This window comes from Camelus bactrianus, chromosome 10 (genome assembly GCF_048773025.1).
Source record: "Camelus bactrianus isolate YW-2024 breed Bactrian camel chromosome 10, ASM4877302v1, whole genome shotgun sequence".
Classification (NCBI taxonomy): domain Eukaryota; kingdom Metazoa; phylum Chordata; class Mammalia; order Artiodactyla; family Camelidae; genus Camelus; species Camelus bactrianus.
In genome coordinates, this window is record NC_133548.1 from 49,526,721 (window position 1) to 49,542,494 (window position 15,774).

At 51.2% G+C, this 15,774-nt stretch overlaps 1 protein-coding gene across 4 annotated transcripts in view; it reads right to left on the reverse strand.

The window, feature by feature from the left end:
• The window catches only part of GDPD5 (glycerophosphodiester phosphodiesterase domain containing 5), an 82,645-nt gene that overhangs the window by 46,427 nt on the left and 20,444 nt on the right, over positions 1-15,774 (reverse strand). For 3 of the 4 annotated variants that reach the window (XM_010973147.3, XM_045508804.2, XM_045508807.2), the window contains exon 2: positions 2,362-2,445. The exons of the other annotated variant lie outside the window; for it this stretch is intronic. The gene's annotated coding sequence lies outside the window, so the exon portion shown is untranslated. The remainder of the gene's footprint in view (positions 1-2,361; positions 2,446-15,774) is intronic. 4 annotated transcript variants of the gene reach the window in all.

A 15,774-nucleotide genomic window follows, 5' to 3' on the forward strand; every position in this document is an offset into this window, starting at 1 on the left:
TGTGGGTTCTTGGCACAGAAAGGACCTCTCCTTGAATCTCTCCCAGGTCAGGGCTATGAGCTTGGGCTGCAAAGTCACTGGGATGGACCCAGACACTCTCTAAACTTAGAACACCTCCTCCAAGATGCACACAGCCGTGGAGTCCAGTCGCAGCCCAACAGAGATCACAGAAACACCCCTGGATTTCAGACTATGAAAGTCATCAAGTGTCAGCACCAGGAAAGACCTGGAGCTATTCCATCCAGCCTCCCTTCCCTGCAGAAATTCGCCAAAGAGCCTCAAGTGGTGGTTCCCCACTACTGGCCTGCATGGGCTTGCAGACGCCTCATGACAGGCCCCTCCCTCCCTGAAGGGCTGAGTGGTTCCCTCTTTGAGCCAGGACAGTAGGAAGGCCCTTGGATGGGAGTGGCCAGGCCCCAGCCACCTCCTCCCCCATCAGCACTGACAGGTTCTGCCTGGAGCAGGCAGAGTGAGCCAACGTCCCCAAGGCCTCAAGGGCTAGCCCAGGGGACTGACGAGGAGAGAGACTTTCACCAACCTCTTGCCCTCAGTGGACACCCTAGCCCCTCCCATGCACGCAGTGATCCAGTCACAGGGACCAGGCCGGCTTTTTCCAATGCCTCTCCCTGGGTTCCTGGGAAGGGGGAAGGGAGTGCGAACAGGAGGAGGAGGAAGCGGAGTCTGGCAGAGACATGCACTGAGCAAACTTGTCTCTGCCCAGTTTTTGCCCCCTGAGGGAATGGAGAGCAATGATTTATTTTATTTATTCATGTAAAATAGCAGAGGTATTACACAAACAGGCTTCCCAAGCAGGCCCTGGGGATGGAAGGAGAAGGAAGTCCTACCATTTTCAGAATCTTTCTCTTCCTTCCCCTCACGCCTCCCTGTGTAGCCTCACCTGCCCCTGCCCACCTCACACCGCTGTGGTCTCAGCACACGGCGCCTCCCAGCCTTCCCTGCTCTGTGCCTTTGCTCGGGCTGGGCCCTCTGCCAGGAGAGCCCTCCCCCAACCCCAATCCAAATCCCACCCATCCCAACCAACACGCCCTGGGCAAAGCTCAGTCTGATCCCTGCACAGGAGCCCACTGCTTCCTCCCTTTGTGCTCACATCACCAAGCAGAGCTCTTGAGACATGATCACAGGCCTCTGTGCACCATAATTATCTGCTTCCGAAGCTGCCTTGCCCACCAGGTTGAGGCGAGGATTTCTGATCCACTCAGCCACGCTTTTCTAAAGAGCCACAGTATCTGTGACCCTACACCAGGTGATGGGGACACAAGATACCCCAGGCCCCATCCCTGCTAAAGGAACCACTGTACAGGGGGACCTGTGTCCCTGCACTGGGCCAGCATCAAGAAGGCACCCATTTATATGTCAGTCAGAAAAGCTGGTTAAACGTGCAAAGGAAGAAGGAACCCGTTGGAGCCTCTTAAGCCATCCAACTGCTGAGCCACTTCTGAGCCTGGTCCCAATTCTGCCTCTGAATAATAATTAGCTTTTTCCCTATTTACAGAAAATTTTAAGTTACTAAAAAAAAGGCTCAATTAAGTATTTTCTCCCACAATTTTTTCTAAAGCCTCTGATACCTGTTTGCACATTTCTGTTCCAGGTCTAGTATAAGAGGACCTCAGATTTAGCACAGAATACTGATTTCCTCACTGTCATATGCATCTCTCTTTACCATGGTGCTCTATGGCGAGCAGCAAGCCCTCTACTTCCAGGCAAGTCTGAGAACCTGGGGCCTGATCTTTCCTCCCCCTGTTTCAAATTTCCTGGTTTCCTTTTGAGGGGAAAAAAAAAAAAGACCTTGCTCGAATGCTGAAAGAGAAAGTCCCTAGGGTTGGTTGACCCAACACACCTTGAAGGTTCATGCCAAATCCATGATTCAAGGCCTCCAATTTCATCATTCACCATTCATTCCTTTGGTTGAAGCATCACTTTCTCTAGGATTCTCTCTTAAAATAAATATCTCCCCTGGAAATGGGAGCCCATTAAACCTTCAAATTAGAGGTCAAGGAAACTTAGTTTAATACTTGGCTTTAGAGAGGCAGTAAATCACAGGGGTTAGAAATGTACACCCAGCGCCAGCCTGCCAGGCTTGAAACCCAGCTCTACCATTTACTAACTGAGCAGGCTTCTCAATGCCTTTGTACCTCGGCCTCCTTGTCTATAAAGTAGAGCTAATACTAGGACCAACCTCACAGGCTGTTGTGAGGATTAAATGAGCTAAAATGTGTAAGATGCTTAGATAAGTACCTGGTCCCCTGGAGTAAGCAAGAGACGACTCAGAGTCTCCATTTTTTTTGTTTTCCCTTGCCTCTAACACCTTTCTCCCCGCCTCCTTCCTTGCTTTTTGTTTACCTGGAAGAAGGTACCAGTGGCTGTAAGCTGGGCTCCCAAGGGGGTCCTGTCCACGGAGGTGGTGATGTCACTTCACTGGGAGAGCTGAGGGGACAAACCCAGACAGATTACACATCAGTCCACCCCGCCTTCTCCCCTCCCACCCAACTCTCAGTGAACCCTCACCTTGTGCTCACCCTGTGCTGGGTATGGGGCCCAGGGATGGGTCACATCTAGTCCATTCCCTGGGGAAGCCGCCAAGCTGGTGGGTGAGCCCAGGAGACGTATGTGAACCAGTCGTGGGCCGTGAGACCCCACACAAGCAATCCTACCCTGACACACGCTGCCCACAAACCATCCCCAGCCCCAAACCCAGTACAACCTGCTCCTTGAACCACTCTTGCCCTCTCAGGACCCACAGAAATGTGATCCAAGGCCCAGCCACCCTGGGATGAAACCTGGGGCTGTGCCTGGCTCCTGGGCGACAGAGGCCCTTTTGTGCTACCCAGGGACCTGCTTCTCTGGAGGCAGATGCCAAACCAGCTGTCTTCTCAAGCAGCCACTGAGGGAGGGCTGATGGGCTGGAGGCGGGATCTGGGGCACCACAATTATGTGGCTGACTTCTGACTCACACACTGCCTCCCCATCACCAGGTCGTACAGCCAGCAGGGCAGCCCCCCTGCCCAGGAACTGGGAGGAGAGATGGTACTGACAGGCCCTGGGGAGAAGAGGAGAGTGGAAGGGGGCTCCAGGTCAGCACTGCAGGCTTTGGAGTATCGATGCTGCCACGTTGCCCACTAGGGGACACTGAGGCTGGCAGGGCCAGGGGCCTACCTATGTCACCCAGAGAGTCAGAGTCAGAGCCAGGGTGAGACCCAGGCCTCCTGGTGCCTGGCATACCCAGGGAAGCACTGGTTCAGGCCTAGTGCCCAGCCCAATCCCATGTCAACAGAATTCTCTTCAACCTGATGGGGCCCTGGAGCCACACACCAGCAAGAAATATAGCCAAGTCTCAGCCCTGGATGGGAGGGGCACAGAGCTGGGCTCAGAGACAGCTTGAAAATGACATTCAGCTGCAGAGAGATGGACTCCTGGGAGGCCCCCAGCCCTGCCCTCCACCTCCAGGCCGCAGGTTTCTCACTGAGCCCTGAATGCACTGCACTTTACAGTTTAGAAAACACACTTATTTCCTTTATCTCCCACAACGATCCTAAGGCTTAAGTGACAGAGGGAAAATAAACAGAGCAGGGCTTCTCAAACTTTAACGTGCAAACAAATCACCTGAAGATCTTGTTAAAAGACAGTCCAAATCAGCATGTCTAGGCTGGAGTCTGAGATTCTACATTTCTGAGAAGCTCCTGTGTGATGCTGATGCTGCAGGTCCAGGGACCACAATTTGAGGAGCAAGAACACAGCTGTTAACAGCATGGGCGCTGGGGTCAAACTGCCTGAGTTAGAATCTTGGCTCTTACTGTGTGACCATGGGTAAGTGACTTAACCTCTCTGTGCGTCAATCTCTACATATAAAACAATAATCATCATAATAAAATATACCCCATAGGGTTGATGTGAGGATTGAATTATGTAAAATGCTTAAAATGATGATTATTATTTCAAAATTTTTAAAATGGAGGCTCTGAGAGGTGGACACACTCAGCAAGGCACTGGAGCAACAATTCAAACACAAATCACTTAATGTAAATCCTGCAGTAACAATTTGCCACAACATGTGCCAGCCAGCAAGCCCTCCCTGCATTAGACAGACATGGATATTGGGGCCTGGAGAGGGGCCAGGACTGACAAGGTCACCAGAAAGTCAGTGTCAAAAATTCAAGTCCATGACTCCCAGCCTAGTGCTCTTTCCATCACACTTTACTGTCCTGAAAGGAAGAGAAAGTGTCACAAGTTCTCTCTGGGGGTGGGGTCGGGGTCGGGGGTTCCAGCCCTGCTGTCAGCACCTCCTGCCCCTCCCCCCACAGTCTGGGCCAGGAGAACAGTCTAGCATCTTCCTTCCATCACCCATTTAATTCCAGTCAGTGGCACTCGGTCTTAGGGTCACCCAGCTGGGGTGGCAAGCAGGGGATGCAGCCCAGACCTGTCTCCACCCCCTCACTGGCTTCCCAGCAGGGGGCCATTGGGGACCAGTGAGTCACTTGAAGGAAGCACTTGGCCACAAACAGGAAGTAGCTCTTCAAACAGAACCCCCCTCCTCCAAGGATCTCCCCAGGGCAGGTGGCCTAGATGGCAGAGTCTGATGAAGGAAGGGAAGCTGACTGAGACAGAGCAACACTTATTCAGATTTTACAGAAAACTCAAACGCAGCACCCATCCTCTGCACTGTGAAACCTGGCCAGGGGGCTTCTCTGCTGTGTGATCTTAGGTACATCAATGTCCCTCTCTGAGCCTCAATTCCCTCATCTGTAGACTCATGGGACTGCACTACAAGACTGCTATGGCCTTTTGTTCTACAATGAAATAAAGGATTCGGGGATGTGAATCCAGATTTAAATAGATGAACAAAAACATATATGAGAGAAATGAATGAGTGAATGCCAATACCTAGATTTAAGCTCCAGCTGTAGCATAAGCACCATCACTTATTTATTGTTTGCTGTAGGACAGAGATCTCATTGGCAAGAAGACACCCCCTGAATCACACTTAGGCACAGGGAAGAAGGCCATGCCCTGAGCCCCACACACCACAAACGTTATATATTCCATAGGTATATTACAGAACATACAGAACTTCAGTCACACACCATCCTTGGGACCCACAAGGCTAATCTGCTCCCCTAACGTTGCTCAGGTCCCAGGTCCCAAAGAAATTCCTTTTCTTGGGCTTGAAGAACAAATGGTGACTCTGTCCAGATGAAAGTCTGCGGGTTGCACAGTTGCTGATGGGGGTGAGGGGTTGGGGGATCTGGGACACTACTCGGGGCAGGGGCCGGGAGAGGCAGACAGAGGGAACTAAGTGGCAAGAATGTTTAGAGGGGCAGACAAATTAAACTTGTCAAATCCTTTCAGAGAGCAATGTGCAACAGCTTCTTGCATAACAAAGTATCCGTTTCCCAGTAATGCTGAGCATCCTTTTTTTTTTTCTTTTTGGCTTTTCTCCCTGTTCCAATTTGTGGTTCTAAAAGTACTTGTGAATTAGTGTGGTATTCACAATAAATGCACAAGGCAGCTGAGGAACATCTTACAGTCTTTAACAATTGATGTTACTCAAATCAATGTGACATGGAATGTGATACTAACCCTTCACACTGGCAGCTAGATGAACATTAAACACTGAAACTGCGAATAGTTTCATTTTTACAAAATCTTCAAAAATTTGAATTACTATTTTGTGTCTATTTAAATAATTTTATTTGAAAATCAGATATTTGTTATTTATGATGTGTATAGTTTTAAATTCCTAGATAATTTCAAGGAATAAAACCAACTTTTGAAAATAGAAATTTTCTTTTTATGTTTAATTTACATTTTTGATGGAAATATATTCAAATTCTATGCACTTTAAATACAACTGCATTTTGTTTCGGATCCTTCAGACTATTATCATCAATACAGAATTTTCAAATGATGTGGAAATCTTGGTTATAACAATTATAGTGTCCTTGCTAAAATGAAGATAATAAAATACATCTTATGAAATAAATAACAATGTATGAAATATGTCTTATTATTCATCCAAACATCACCAGCCCACCAACACAACACCCAGATGTGCAATAATAACTACATTCATTCTTCCTTGATATTTTGCCACTTTGAGTCGTACAAAACCATAAGTTTAAAGGGGGAGGGTATAGCTTAGTGGTAGAGTGCTCGCTTAGCATATACAAGGTCCAATCCCCAGTACCTCCATTAAAATAAATAACCCTAGTCCCCCCCCACCAAAAAACATAACTTTACATGTATATTTCAATTTACGTTATGAAGTTTTATTTATCAAAGTGGGAAAATGAAACTATCTTATTTAATAGTTTCTTGGTCTTTTTCATAACCTTCAAATATCTGACAAACACGTATGGGTCTCTATTCGTATTTCTGTCCTGAGCTCTGCAAATCTGGGGCCAGACCTGCCTGTCCAGCACCTGCACACCAGCTCTCATTTTTGTGGGACCCAGGCTGTCTGTGCTGGTCGCTTCTCCTCGCTGAGGCTCAGCGGGGCAGCCAGTCACCCTGTCTTCCTGAATCTGCCTTTTAGAAAGTGCCCTATACATGAGAGGTCCTCATGCTTAGATCAGAGTCTTATTTCCAGAGCTGACATGAATGTCCTCAAGGGCAGTGACCATGACCTGACTGCCATCTCCCACAAACCTGGCTCTCCTTAAAGTCTCTTACATTCCAGCAGCATCTGCGAAGGGCCCTGGGTGGACCTCTGGTACACCAGGCTGATAGCCTCCTGGCCAGGCTAGCGCCAACTAGCTCAGGCTGAGCGTGGCCCACACAACTGGTTTTCTCTTCCTCTGCACCCCAACTTGGTCCACCTCTACTCATGCCCTCCTCTTGCCCCCTTACTCTGGGCCTACCAGTCACAGTGACCCTCTTCGGGCTAAAGCCACCAGCATGCAACTTCAGCCCCCTGACATCTGGGCTGACAAATCACATTCCCTGCCTGCCACCCTTCCTATCATTTTCCACAAAGGGCATCTCTGGGGCCCTTTCCAGAGGGCAGGAACCAGGTTCTGGAGGGGCTCAAGGTAGGGGTGTTGAGGAGAGGGAAGGAGACTGAGAGCAGGGAGACCTGGGTTCTGGGCCTGGCCTGGCCACTGAAAGGCAGGTCGGCCCCCTCTTTAGGCTCGGGGTCTTCATTTGTCAGGTGGGGATACTGTAGCCAGCCCAGACTGCCTGTGTGATGAATGGAGATCCCAGTGAGCAGGATCTGATGGGGCTTTGTAAACTGTAAAGTACTGAACCACGTGATGGGGCCTAACCTCATCTTACCTGTTCTTCCTACTCAGTCTGGCACATGTAGAGTCTGTATACTAAGACACTGTCCATCATTTATGGAGGGCTGGCCACAGCCCTCTACAAGGCCAAGATTCCCAGTCCGTTCTCTCACTTAATCCTCTTAGCCTCCCATTCCAAGTACGTTCTACAGATGGCAAAACCAAGGCTCAAGGGGGTTTGGGTGCCGTGCTCAAGGGCACAGCTAAGCAAGTGGCAGAGTCAGGATTCATACACTGTCTGTCTCCCAAGCCAGTCTAGACAACATAAAGCCAGTCACCAACACGTATTTCCTGAGCTCTCCTGTGTGCCAACAGAGCCCTGAGGCCATGGGACAGACCTGCTGGAGGAGCCCACAGTCCACAGTACAGACAGACGTATGGAGAGTGCATGTGAACAAAGGTATCCTGCCTGGGGAGGGGCACGAGAGAGCCTTGTTGGTGGATCAAAGCTGCCTTGCCTCCCAGCCTAGCCCACCATAGGCAGCAACAGATACTCAGGAGTGGAGCAAACTTGTTTCCCCTGTACCCACCACTCAGCCAGCACCCGCGTGCCTGCCCCTGGGAAGGGCAGGGCCCTAGACAATTCAGACGACCTCCTCCTCCTCCAGGACCACCACACTATGTCCACCTCTACCCTGGGGTCTGTGGGTTCCCCAGGCCTTAGGATAGGGTGCAGCCTTGCAGCAGACTAGACAGTAAGCCTGGCAAAAGTAGGATCCTGTCCATCTGAGCACAGAACCCCTACACAGTAGGTGTTTAATAAACTGTGGTCAGAGAACTAATGACTAAATAGCAGTGACTGACCACTGTGATGCCCAGCTCAGTTCCTTGTGACCACTAGGCAGTTAGCTCAGGTTTCCAATCAGACTAGGGCTGGTGGGGGCCGGAGCAGAGCTGATAAAGGGTAAGGTGCTCAGATAAGCAGCCATGGTGGGGGCAGGGCAGTGGGACCCAGCCCCCTTACCTCCACCCTTTTGCTATGTGATCAGGAGCAAATCACTTCACCTCTCTGGTATGAGTCAAGCAGGGATTAAGATCACATTGAAATCATCTGATTTTAGATGGGTGCATATGAAACTTTGGTCAGAAACATGCGGCACAGAGGCTCAGAGAGGGCAGGTGACTTGGCCAAGGTCACACAGCAGGTGATAAACTCTAGACTAGAACCCAGGCCTGTCTCACTCTGTGGGGCTAGACTCCTAGAGGCCAGATTAGGGTGACATCCTTTGTGATATCACAGGTGCCAGAAAGGGTTTGGGACAAGTTCATCAGGCTCATATCACCAGTTAAAGCCATCATCATCAGAGTCCTCAAGAAGCACAGTTTGTTTATTAGTTCCTGGGACACATTGACCAACACGAGTTTCATAAGCGATCCCTGAGCACTTTCTATGGAAAAAGCCCAGTAGACAGAGTTGGGTAGGCTGGGCTGGGCAGAAAAACCAAATTCAGTTCAGTTGGGGATGGGCCCCTGGGACCTCAGTTTCTTCCATGGTGCTCACTGCCTCCATGGTCCTGACCAAACCTCTGCCCATAGCACTGTGCTATCCCCTGATCTTCACTGATCCCCTCTGGGAGGTGTAGGCAGGGCTGGAGGCAGGGTGGCATGGAGGCAGACTTCCCCAGAAGGGGCTATCAGGGCATCAGACCCTGGGCAGGGCTGGAGAGATTATCCAAAGCCAAGTGGTGGGAGAGAACCCCAAGGGCTGGGGCCAGGGGAGCTCTGAGAAATTCTGCCTCTGGAAGCTTAGAGACAGTGAGCCAGTGCCTGGGGTCGGGGGGACAGTGAGGGCACAGGGCAGCTCTCAGAAGGTCCTGCCTGCTGCTGACCACACAATTCTGGGCACCCATTCTGCACCCCCTTTATAACAGGTGAGAAGAGCTGACACTTACTGGTGCTTCCTCTGAATCAGGTTCTGCATAATTGGCATCCCATTTGCTCATCACATGAAATCCAAACACAAATCCTCAGGAGAGGCCTCTGTTCTTTCCACCCACCCCTGGGATCCCTTTGCCATTCAGGGTCAGACCAGGTTGTACCTTCCCACCCAGCCTCCCAACAGCCAACATCTGTGAAGGCATGTGGACAGACTGCCCTCAGGCAGCCTGAATCCCTTTACCAGTGACCCTCAGGCAAGGTCTAAGTTTCCCAGCATTCTTGCCCCTGGCAGCCAGCTCTAGGGACTCAGCCAGGTTCCCCTCCCAGAGCTTGGCTTGAAGTCACTCTTGCTTCTCCTTCTCTTTTCTTGGTTCTACTTTCCCTATTCCCTTAGGTTTGGTTTTGTTTTTAAACTTCCTAATAAATCCCTCTCAAACAAATCCTTGTCTCTCAGGGTCTGCTTTTTAGACCCTCCAACCTCAGACAGCCATGACATAGATGCTGTTAATCTTCCCATTTCAGAGATGAGGAAACTGAGGCTCAGAGACTCAGACTTGTCAAAGATGCCCCATGTGGCAAGCCACAGAACAGGGACTTGAATTGAGGTCAACTCCATGCAAAGCCTGAGCACTGACCCCTTCGGTCCACTGCCAGCACAATCTGAGCCTGTTTACATCCCAAACGCTGTCCCCTCCAGGCCATCTGAGTTAATTTTTCCTCTTTTTTCCTACTGGAAGGAAAGCAGGAGAATCTGTAGATGATCCAAGGAGGATGACTAAGTCCTCAGATTCCTCTCGTTGGCTCAGATCCTGTTTTGGTCAATCCTTGCGAATCAGGGCGGGTCTGACATTCTGGGAATGCAGGGAGTCTTCAAACCAACTTCATGAAAACAAGTTGTAAAAGCCCTGGCCCCCACTCAAAGAGGCCTGCTGAGGAGCTTGGCTCCATGGAGCAGGGCTGAACAGGTTCACCGGTAGGGAACGCACAGCAGGAAAGACTAAGGCTAGACCCAGAAGAAGAACTTCCCGATAATTGGGAGCTGGCCCAGGGATGGGATTGCCCTCTTTGGAGGCAGAAGAATCGATGTTCTGACATTCCCAGGCCTTACTTGTTTGAAGTGTCTAAGAAGCCACTTTGGTGAGCACTGAAGACACAAACCACGGAGACCAACTCTGCCCAGCCCTGCGCTTCAACTGCTGACCTGGAACCTGGTTTATGAGGATGCTGAGTTTGTGGGGCTTCTGCCTCCTAGGAGGTCAAAAGTCTCAGGACCCCCAATCCTCCCCACACCGAGCATGGATGGAGGCCCTGGAGCCTGGCAAAGCTCAGATCTGCCATCTGGTCACCTCCTCTGCCCCTGCCCTCTGCATCCATCCCTCCAGGAAGAGCTCCCCTTGGGCACCCTCCTGGCACTGCAGCAACCACAGCAGGTGTTTATAAAAGTGCGTCTCCCTCCTGCAGCTCCTGGCTCCTGCTGGACAGCAGTAAACCAGCCCAAGTCTCATCCAGTTCATCCCCCTCCACCCCTTTCCAGCTAGCACTCCCTTCTCTTATTCTCATCCAAATTTCTGAAAGAGTTGTCAACACTCAGCGCTCCACTTCTGATACAGGAAAATTGGGCGTAAGAGGATCGCCATGCCCTAGGTCTCGGTTGAGTCCCTGGGACATACCCCGCCAAGTGAGGGTCCTTGGCTTCAGAGTACAGGCCGTCTCAGAAAGCAAGAGAAAGGCCATGAGGTGCGGGGTCGGGCGCTTAGTTTAAAGTAAAAGGGAATGAGAGGCCGCAGGGTTGCTGGTTTTTGAGGGCTTGGTAGCTTCATACGCTAACAAGTGGGAGGATTATTCCAACTACTTTGGGGCAGTGGTTGGGATTCCCAGGAAATGGGCCACCACCCACTTTCTGACCATTTATGGTTAGCCTCAGAATGTGTAATTCACCATGCTAATACATTACAATGAGCGTCTAATAAAGCCCAAGGTCTACTAGGAGTCAAATCTCCCGCCATCTTGGGCCTCAGGGTCTATTGGGAATTGAATTCTCCACCATCTTGGTGCTAATTGTTGTGTCATTCTTTTAATGATTGTGCCCTGCCCTCTTCCTTCCAGTCTCACTTCCTCCTTCCAACCTGTTGCTAAACCCACCGCCCTCTGCTCCCACCAAGTTCAAGCACACCCTCCATGTGAGGAAGCTCCCTGGACAGTCCTCAGTCCTTCCTGACACCGTGACCCTCACTCACCCTGCTTCTGGAAATGTCCTCCTTCTCTAGCTTCCTGGACACCAGTGGTTCTGGTTTCCCTCCTCTCTCTCTGGCTGCCCCCACCCAGCCCTGAGCTGGCTCCTCCTCAGCCCAGGCCTTCGCTCTTTATCCTAAGCTTTTTCCTCCTCCCCTGACCTTCACACTCCCCAAGGGCAATCCCACCCACTGCTGGGGCTTCAGCCACCCCTCCCTGCCTGGACCAATTGCAGGGCCCTGGTAACCAATGACCTGGCTGGTTGTCTCAACCAGGACATCCCACAGGAACCTCTCACCCACAGTGGCCGAATGGGAACTCACATTCCCCTAAAACTGCTCCTCTCCCTTCCTCCCATCTCAAGGCGCCTCCATTCTCCCGTTTTCCAGGCGTGGAAGATGAGAACCACCCTCCTTACCTCCCTCTCCTTCAAGCCCCCAAATCAGACCTGGCACCAAGCCCTGCTCTGCTCTCTGCCCTCTCCCTTCATCTCCCACCAGATGTCTCTCACATCTCCCTCTGCTCAGATTCCTCTTACAGGAAGCCTTCCTTGACTCTCCTGACAGACTTGGGCTGGCTTTTCCAAGCCAAGGTGTGCCCGGTACAGCCCTCAGTTCAGCAACCACACTAGTGTCCGGCTGCGCATCTGATGGCCCCAGGCTGGTTTCAGAGGTGCAAGGCCAGGGCCTGGTCTCTGGGTCCTGACATCCAGGCTGAGCTCAGCACAGAGAGGCCCCAGGAGAGGTTTCTCAAATCTGGGAACTTATCTTTCTGCTGAATTTTCCCCACTGGTGAGGTCTGGATCTCCCCACAGCCTACAGGCCCCCTGGGGCAAGGGCTGTCTCTGCTCTGCCCTTCTTCAGGGCTTAAAACACATGAGCACTTAGTCCCCTTTTAGAAGACGTTCTAACCTTACATGCATTTTCAAGGAGATGTCACATGGGGCCTGCACATACATATACTCAGACATACAAAAATACACCAAACACACAATCACAGACAGATCCAGGTAAATACTCATGGGCACGCTGGCTCATGGAGGTATGTGAAGATGTGCAGACAGGCTCTCATAGACACAGCTTCCTGGAAGCAGCATGGACTTGGGCCACTGCCTCTCTGTGCATCGAGGGCTCCAGGAGTCAAGGCTGGCTCAGCATGGGATTCTACAGCTGCAGTGCAGGGGTTTGGGGAATGCTTGGCCCTAGAGGACCTCTAACTTCCTCAGCCCTTCCTTCCCTCTCAATTTTCACAAACTCTTCCTCCAGGAAGCCCTCCTTCATCATACCCTTCCTCTCAGTTCTGGGGGAGGAGGCTGACCCCAGAAGGGATGCTGCCTGGATCCTACCTCAATCTTTCCCTTCTCATACGCAAGGGGAGGGCTGCACCAGCCCAGAGCTTTCAGGATCAAGATCCTCTACTTTCCCAGCCCCAGTCCTGCCTCGCCTCCAAATCACAGCTCAAATGTCCCCTCCCAGTAACCCTTGGCAGTTCCCTTTCCCAGATGTGGCACCAGCATTAGAGAGATAAGAACTCAGCACTGGTGAATTCATTTAATCCTCAGGACAAGCTGCTGGGGTCGGTGTTCTCACGCTCCTTTTACAGATGAGAAAGTCATGGCTCAGAGAGACGACATTGACTTCCCCAGGGCCACATAACTGTGCAGCCTTTCTTTTCTTTCCTTGAAATCATCTTCCCAGCCATGACTTCCCTCAGGAGGGAGCACTGGCCTTAGAGTGGGGCTGGGAGTGGGGGACAGACAGCCTGGCAGGGAGGAGCTCTGAGCACCACCGCACCTGGCTGCAGCCACGTGAAGGGCCTGTGGCTGCTCCTTCACCAACTTGCTGTGGGATGTGGGGCAAGTCACTGGACCTCAGTTTCCCCACCTGCGATGTGAGGGAGGCTGGATACCACAGCCTTTGGGATAAGTTCCATTTGGACCCTGCAAGGCTGCAGAGAAGGAAGGGTCGTGGGAAGGGGAGACCACAAGGGGTGCAGGGGCTGCTCCCTACAATGGGGTTGGGGCCAGAGGAGGCGGCCACTGGGTGTTCTCCGGCCCTGCTGGCTGCCCCAGGGTTGGCTGCCAGACTCCCCTCCCTTCTGCCAAGGCAGCCACCCTCCCACCCTTCTATCTTCCTCTGTAGGAAAGCCAATCTGAGCAGAGAAAAAAAATGCTGAAGTATCTGATATACTGGAAGGGGTTGGAAAGCAAGACAGGTGGGTGTACAGAGCACATGCAAAGCTGATGTAAACACCCCAGGCAAACACCTGGGTATAAGCTCCATCATTCCTGTCGTCTCCCTACACTTGATCCCAGCCCAGGAGCTCCCCAAGTCCTGCTGATTCCACCTTAGAAGTGGCTCCTCCAGTGGGGCACTCCAGCCCCTAATACCCCAGCCAAGGGCTCCCTGGAACCTACACGGGATCAAACAAACCCCATATACAAAGCCTTTCTCAGTCTGACCTCAACTCTCTTTCCTGGGTTCCTCGTCCTCGCCACAGGGGAGCCCCAGCCACTTGGAGCTAAGTCCCTGCCCCAGCTCCACACCTTTACACAGCTAGTTCCCTCTGCATAGAATGCCTTCCCACTTGCTTCTGCTTGTTGACTCCTATAGATCCCTCACTACCCAAATGAGAAATGCTGCTGGTTAGTGAACCAGATTCTAAGGTGGTGGGAGTCACATCTTGAAGTCAGCACATCACAAGTGAATTGCATATGGTCCAAATCACCCTTGACTATATATAGCTACCGTTTATTTACAATGCCTAGGCATTGTTCTAGATATTTCCTGTGTTTTGATTCATCTAACGCTTACAACCCTGGCAGACTACATTTCCAAAGACATAAGCAGCAATATCTCCCATCCCATATGCTCTTCTCGTAACTCTGACACTCTAGCCATGGAGAGGTGGGGTCTATGTTATTACCCCCCACTTGAATCTGGGAGGGCTTGGGACTAATGGCTGAAGTGGCACTACAAAAACTTCCAAGGCCAGGTCATCAAATGGGATGCAGCGTCTGCTCATTTAATGGAACACTTCCACTGGAGCCCTGAGCCACCATGCAGACAGTCAGACAAACTGACTGCTCTGAGGCTGCCAGACTGTGGGGAAGTGCAGATGAGCCTGTGGAGAGAAATGAAGCCCTGAGACCATGTGAGTAACCCTGAGCCAGAACCGCTTGGCTGAGCCATCTTAAATGCTGACCTATAGGAACTGGGGGTAATAAAATGATTGTTCTTACATAAAGTCACTAAGTTTGGGGGTGACTGGTTATGTAACAATAGTAACTGGAACATCATTACACCCTCTTTAAAGAGGAAGAATCCAAGGCACAGAGAGGTTAAGCACCTTGCCCAAAGTCACACAGTTGGTAACCAGCAGAGTCAGGATTTGAATCCAGGCAGTTTAGCCCCAGAGTCCACACTATGCACTGCCACATCATACTAGGTTTCTCCAAGGTCTGATTGGTCTCCAGGCCCATGGCAGGCCTCAGGGAGCAGTTGCTGAATAAAGGAGCAAGGGACAGAATAAGCAAAAGAACAGTGGAATGAGTGTAAGAGAAAGCAGAGTGAGCTCCCAGAGCCATGCAAATGAATCTAACATGAGCCCCTTGTCATCTGGAGAAGGCGGTGATCAGAGAAGCCTGGCAGATGCCACCCACCTCTGCCCTTCACAGACGAGCCCGAGATGCTGTCTCCCTGCTCCCCGCCTGCCCCAGCCTGCATGCCGCAGGGTTATCCCCCAGAGAGCCCGTCTCTCCTAAAGACATGGCCTGCGGATCCTGGAGACTGCAGCGAGAAGCTTCCCAGGTGGGGAGGCTGGAGACCTTGGCTGTGTGAACTTGAGCAAGCCCATCTGATCCCAGATGCCCTTGAGTGACACTGTTCTGACTCACCAGATGCTGAGCTGGCCTAGTGGGTGGGGGTTGAGGTGAGCTTCAGTGTGTGGGTCCTATAAACCCCAAAAGAGATGTGTCCCCAGGAGGAAAGTGGATAATGAGAATGAACCTCTCGCCTCCCCTCCACTCACCCGGAGCTCATGCATGCTCGGCATTTTCCTATGCACCATTCCTAATCCTTGCAGCAAGCCCATTAGGCACAAGGGGAAGTGACAAAGGACCTCAGGCTTACCACTCAAGTGATGCTGGTAACCAGGATCTGACCCAGGCCCATTCAGCTTCAAAACTCCCACTCTTTTTACAATAGCAAGTGGTAGAAGCAACTTAAGTATCTATTGACGAACAAATGGATAAACAACACGTGGTATACATGTACAATGTCATGTTATTTGGTCTTAAAAAGTAAGGAAATCTTGTCACACGTTAACAACATGGATGAACCGCGAAGACATTATGCCAAGTGAAATAATC